Source organism: Myotis brandtii, unplaced genomic scaffold, assembly GCF_000412655.1.
Source record: "Myotis brandtii unplaced genomic scaffold, ASM41265v1 scaffold825, whole genome shotgun sequence".
NCBI lineage: Eukaryota > Metazoa > Chordata > Mammalia > Chiroptera > Vespertilionidae > Myotis > Myotis brandtii.
This window is the reverse complement of record NW_005371349.1, coordinates 536948-542712: the sequence shown is the minus strand read 5'-3', so window position 1 is coordinate 542712 and position 5765 is coordinate 536948. Positions and strand designations below refer to the sequence as shown.

The following is a 5765-nucleotide window of genomic DNA, read 5'->3' as shown; positions in this document are numbered from 1 at the left end:
CCTCCCCTCCCCATGCACTCTCCCCTCCCCTCCCCATGCCCTCTCCCAGGCCATGGATTAGTTTTGGTTTCAGTGTTTGATTTGAATTCTTATAAAGGTTATACAGGTTTTTCTTCAAACAAAGAATGTCGGTTGATAAAATACAGATGTCTTTAATAAGCAGGATTTACGAGCAACCTGCTTTTTCACTCGGTATCCAGTGGCCTCTTCACGCCGGTAAGGCAGACAGGGCCTATCATCTGAGACATGTACACATCAGAGCGCGAGCCACCGCCGCCCTCGAACAGTCAGCGGTTCCAGGTCGGGCTCCCGCTCACAGGGGCGAGGCTAAGGCGCACACCTCGGCTTCCCAGCCTTTTGAGCCCAAATAGACCTGGTTCTGGTGCCCTCCAGGCTGGGGTCTCGGGTGCAGCCACGCCGTGGGGCCTGTGCGCTCCAGGGGCCTGGAGTCAGGTGAAGTGTAACTTATTTTTGTGAGAAATCAACTGACCTTGGGGAAAACACAGGACTGCAATCGCTCCACCTCCTGAGCCCTTTTAACTCCCCTTTCAAAATCCAAAGTGACTTTTAACTGTGTGCTTTTTCTACCCACTGATTCTACTGTAAGGGTGTGTTATGATTGTTTAAAGTAGAAGTTTTAATTCCTTGTTAGAATGCTATATATACACATATTTATGTGTTTAAGGAAATGGGAGAGTACAACGGTATCAGAAAAAGGAAAGAATGCAGTCAAAAATCTGGTTTTGTAGCCTTGAAATCTATTCAGGGTGAAAATTAAGCCCAATTAGGATTTCACAGGAAACTGGCGGAGGACCGGCACCCGGCCGCTTCCATCACGTGACGGGGACGCCAGGCAGCTGTCTGGGAAAATCATCACCGATTGTGCCAGCCAGTCCCTCCCCCCGAGCAATGAGCCCCTTCCCGTCCAGCTCATTGTCCAGGGCTGTGTCCACCGCCGGACACCAGGACCATTCTCTTCACCATCGAGCGAGTACAAAACCATTCCTGAGACGGTCTGAGAACGGCCCAGACTTCCGATGGAGCACCCTGTCCTCGCGTGGCTGACAAACAGGACAGGCTGCGGGTCAGAGAGCTGCTGCTCTGCGGCTTCCCTGCCCCCAGGGAGGAGGGCGCTTCTACACCCAGCAACGCTCAACAAAAGGCCGCAGGCCTGGGCCGGAGCCGGAGCCTCCCCTCAGAAGAAAGAGGCAAAGGTGGCACCGCCCACCCGGGAGGGTCCCAGGGACAAAAGCACCAGGTGACTGTGGTCCCAGAGGGGTCCGCCTGCCAACGCTGGGCCCGCGGATCTGCCGCGCTCCAGCCAAGGCCGCAGTGAGCTACAGCCGCCCTCCAGCTGACCGGACAGGGATCCGCTGGGTTGCCTGGTGGATGCCATGGAACCACAGGGTCCTTCTCGTGGAGAGGGAGGCGGAGAGCCGTGTCAGAGGGAGGAGATGTGTGGACTCCTCCAGACCATGTTCTGGGGCCTGAGCCAAGACACAGGTGGCGTCTTCCAGGTGGAAAGGCCAGGCCTCCAGAGGAACCAGCCCTGCGACCCCCGGACAGCAAAGCAATGAATCTGCGCTCCTCTGGGCAGCAGCCGTGAGAAACGAACACAGTGAACGCCCAGAACGGTCCCGAGTCACAGCTGCTACCAAGAGGCCCAGTTGTTCTCCTGATTATTTAATTGTGAAAAAAAAATCAGCGACCATTTTAAATGCTTTTTGAGACACATGTGTTGATCAAACACCTTAACACTTCCTGGAATCAAGTGGACTCACAGCCGAAGCACCTGCCTGAGGCCACAGCCACCTCGGATGCATTCCTTTGCCCCGCTCGCCACTCGCCGTTCAGGAGCAGCACAGCCCTGCTTCCGGTCTGACGTCCTGTTTACGATGTCCCCGCACCCTCCCGCGGGTCCGCACTGAGACCTTCCACACTGGCTGTTCCAGGACCCGGCGCAGAAACTGAGCCCCCAGCTCTCCGCCAAGGACGGAGACCGGGCAGACCGGCACCTGCAGGCCAGAGGACCAGGCGCCAACTCCAGCTACGCCCCCCGCTTCCTGGCGTCCCGAGCAACTTCAGTGCCCGAGTTCCACATCAAACACCCGGGGCGGGGAGACGGGGGGAGCCTAAGGACCCATTCACAAAGGAGCCTGCAATGGAGACCCACTGTCCTCGTCCATTAACAGCTGGAGACTCCTGCCTTCCTGCTTCGGGGCTTCACGCAGCGCAGGAGACCACAGGGCCATCAAAGCGGCAGAAGCCTGAGTGCTAGGGACGGGTCCAGCAGGCCTGGGCAGGCGAGGCAGGGGCACAGGCTGCTTAATTCATGGGGCAGCCTGGGTGAGGGGCCCTGGGGGAATGGGAACTCAAGCAAAGGCTGGATCTGGGGGACAAGCACTCCGAGTGAACAGCTGGAGAGGCCCTGGCGGCGGGGTGGGCGGGCGGAGGAGCGGCTGAGCTCTGTGAGGGGCCAGCAGCAGGACCACCAGTCCCGGGTGGAACCCCTGGTCCTCCTGCGATGCCACAGACGCGGAGTCATCTCCATTCCACTGAGGAGGCCTCAGGGCTTCACTTCCTCCCCGCTCTGTCTGGACGCTGAGGGAGATGGCAGACGTCTTGGTCACAGTGACAATCGGCAGGGGTGGCCGAGTGGCCATGGCGAAGAGGCCGCCAGGGTCACCCTGGCTGAGCGGCGTGTCCCAGGCCCTGCACCATGGCCCCTGGCAGGCGCTCCCACAAAGCCCGTTTTTAACACGCCTTTAAATAGGAACGAGGGGGCATTCTCGCGGAACAGCGCTGGGTGAGGCCCGTCTCAGAGTCCGCAGGGACCCGCGGGTCCTGTCGGGTGGCGAGGCAGCTCTCCTGACAGGGACACGGCTGCCAGGTGGGAGCCTGGGGCAGGAGCCTGGCCCTCCCTCCCTCCCAGGGGGACACCTGTCTTCCCAGCGCTGCCCCTTTGTGGCCAAGTTTCCCCTTCCACCGGCCTTTCTCTTTCATCCGGAGGAACGGCAGGAGGACGGCACAGGTCCCTGGACGGGGCAGAGGCGAACTGCAGTGCGATGTGCGAGGCAGGATCGCTGGTATTAACCTTGACCTGCTTCCCTGGTTGCTCATGCAAATCCTGGCCGCCCAAGCCCCACACGTGTCCTGGCCCAGCAGCCCTCAGGGTCGGCTGCGTGACCGGCGCCACAGCACCGGCCGGTTCCCAGGTGCCCGGGAGGAAGGGCCGGCTCTCAGCCAGCACCACCCACAGGCAGGGACCGAGGGCTGGCTTCAGCGTCTGAGCCACCACCTCCTCCAACCTCGACCCGAGCCGTAACCAGGGGCTCCTTCAAGAAATCTGTTCCGTCACCGGCAGCGCAGGTATGAACCCAAACAACACCCAAACACGAGGGAGAGGGTGAGAGGGGCGGCAGGAAGCACAGGGACAGGGCACGGCTTGCTCTGCCCGCTCCCTCCCATCCACACCAGGAGGTGGTTCGCTCAAAACACACGGAACACTGGGGTCACGAGGCCCCCCAGCCCCTGCTGTCGGGCCCTCTCCATCAGCTCACCCGGCCGCGGCCACCGCGCCCTAAGGATCGCCCACCGCCCGTCTAAGCCACCGGCTGGAGGCATCTTCCGAAAACGCAAAACACTCACCGTGGCCCGAGAATGAAGTCCTGGTAACACAGGACCCTCCGGACTCTGTCCCCTCCTGCAGCCGCTCGGCCTCCTCCCGCCCGTCCAGGCTCACAGCCCAGGGCAGCTCCCCGGGGCCAGTTAGTCCACAGCCTGGCCTTTGCCCACTGCCCGGCCTGACGCGTATCTCTGCCACATTCACCTGGTTGGCGCCAACCCCTTCCCAACCCAGCTGGTCTGGGAGCCCTCCTGGGCCCGGCGGGCCCACCCTCTCCTCGGGTGTTCACTAAGTCTCCGTGCGGCCGCCTGCTGGGCTGCAGACGCGAGGGGTCACTAAGCTGCTGACGGCCTGCGACCTGCTCCCAGGACCAAGCACGCGCTCCCCCTGCAGAGACAAGTTAACAGCACACACTCCATCGCTCACAGCCCACAGTCCCCACGCCTGACCGTGGCAGGCGCAGGCTGCTGCTGAGCCGGAAGCCTTCCTGGGGCCGAGTGGGAGACGAAGGGGCTCCCGGGAGGCACCGTCCCGGCCCTGTGCTAACTAACGGTGACCACCATCTCACGGTGACCAGAGGGAAGCGCGCAGCAGCTCCAGGGGGTGTGGATGCACTTCTTGCCGTTTCTAACTCACTTCCCCCTCCCCTGCCTCTGTCATCGCAGGAGAAACCGAGTAACCTGCACTCAAGAGCCCATGGGGAAGCGGGAGGCAACGGAGCAAGGGCAGGTCCAGGCGAAGCGCTCTCTGGGGAGCCGCTGTCCCAGCCTTTCATGGGGGGGGGGACCCCAGGAGGGAGGACTCCACCAGCCAGGGCCCTCCGGGTGGAAGCTCCCAGCCTCTGCCTCACGGGTCTCCTCCCCTCCCCCAGGGGACCTGAAGCTGCGGGCACCCCTGAGCCGGAAGGCACTCCTCGGGTTCTCACGCAGAAACACCTGACCTCAAATGCATGAACCAGAAGAAAAACCCACCCGGCGAGATGGCTGACGAACACCGGCCACTCAGAAAGAAGCAGGTGTGAGCCGCGGCCCCCCGCCTGCGCTACCATCATGAGCCAGGCCCGCAGGCGCCTCTTCACCCACACTCTCCTCTAGAAAACATTGGCTGTTTGGCCAGAAGACAACGTATCGGTGGAGAGACCTTCAATCTTTAAGACAAAAATTAAGTGAAGGAAATAAGTGACTACAACTGGTCAAAATCTGACCCAAACCCGTCAGGACGAGCAAATGAGAAAAACATAAACTGCTGGATTTGACAAAGGCCGTAGGAAGAGCTCATCGCGGTTCAGTAAGTAACGAAACCGCCAGCCATAGGCACCGCCAGGCCCCCTGCACGAACAGGCACAGAAGCCTTCTGCAGCCCAGCTGGTCATCAACAGCTCTGAAGAGGGGCCATTCTGTACCCACTGGATTGCTTTCCGAAAGCTTTCAGATGCTACTCCTCAGCACCGGCATGCTTGCAATGACGAGCATGTACCGGCACCGCCACGAACAGGGTGGACTGGGACAGACAGCCTGTGGGAAGCAACGTGCGTGGACAATGTGTGTGTCCTCTGACACGCTGCGGTCACCCTGGAAGTCTCCCTTACAAACCACGAGACGTATAACGGGAACCCTATGTTCCAGATGTTCTGAGAAAGCCCTGACTCCACAGAGCTGTGTTCTTTTCCATAAAAGCAAGTCCTTAAGTGTGTAAGCAAACTGGAGACCCACGGCAGTCATCAGTATCAGAGAGAAACAGACAGAGGTCTGGCCGGGGTCAGACCCACAGAAAAGGTCTTGTTGGGCTTGGAGAGAAGCAGAGGGTGAGCCCGGGCTCCCTGCGAGTCAGCTCTGCCCGGGCTCCTCTCCTCACGCTGTTCCTCCTCACTCAGCAGCAGGTGCCCGGGCCGCAGGCTCCTCTAACGCACAGGCAGGAACCCGCCGCCTCCCCAGAGGCCGCACTGCTGGGTCTCCTCTCCACCCCACGCGGAAGCGTGTTTCCTGCAGGCAGCTCTCCTCGTGGTGCCAGCGGGGACATGGCTGAAGCTAATAAAACGCGGTGGGCGCCGCCGTGCTGGAGAAGTAACGGCCTGGACCGACGTTACACTGAGTGGCCCTGCCAGCCTCTCCCGCACATCCGGTCCGAGAGCGGGCACCAC

At 60.8% G+C, this 5765-nt stretch overlaps 1 long non-coding RNA gene across 1 annotated transcript in view; it reads left to right on the top strand.

The window, feature by feature from the left end:
• Nucleotides 1-5765, top strand: part of LOC106724419 — a 22257-nt gene that overhangs the window by 6439 nt on the left and 10053 nt on the right. The window contains exons 2-3 of the long non-coding RNA XR_001360206.1: nt 2487-2494; nt 4350-4354. This is a non-coding gene — a long non-coding RNA (uncharacterized LOC106724419). The remainder of the gene's footprint in view (nt 1-2486; nt 2495-4349; nt 4355-5765) is intronic.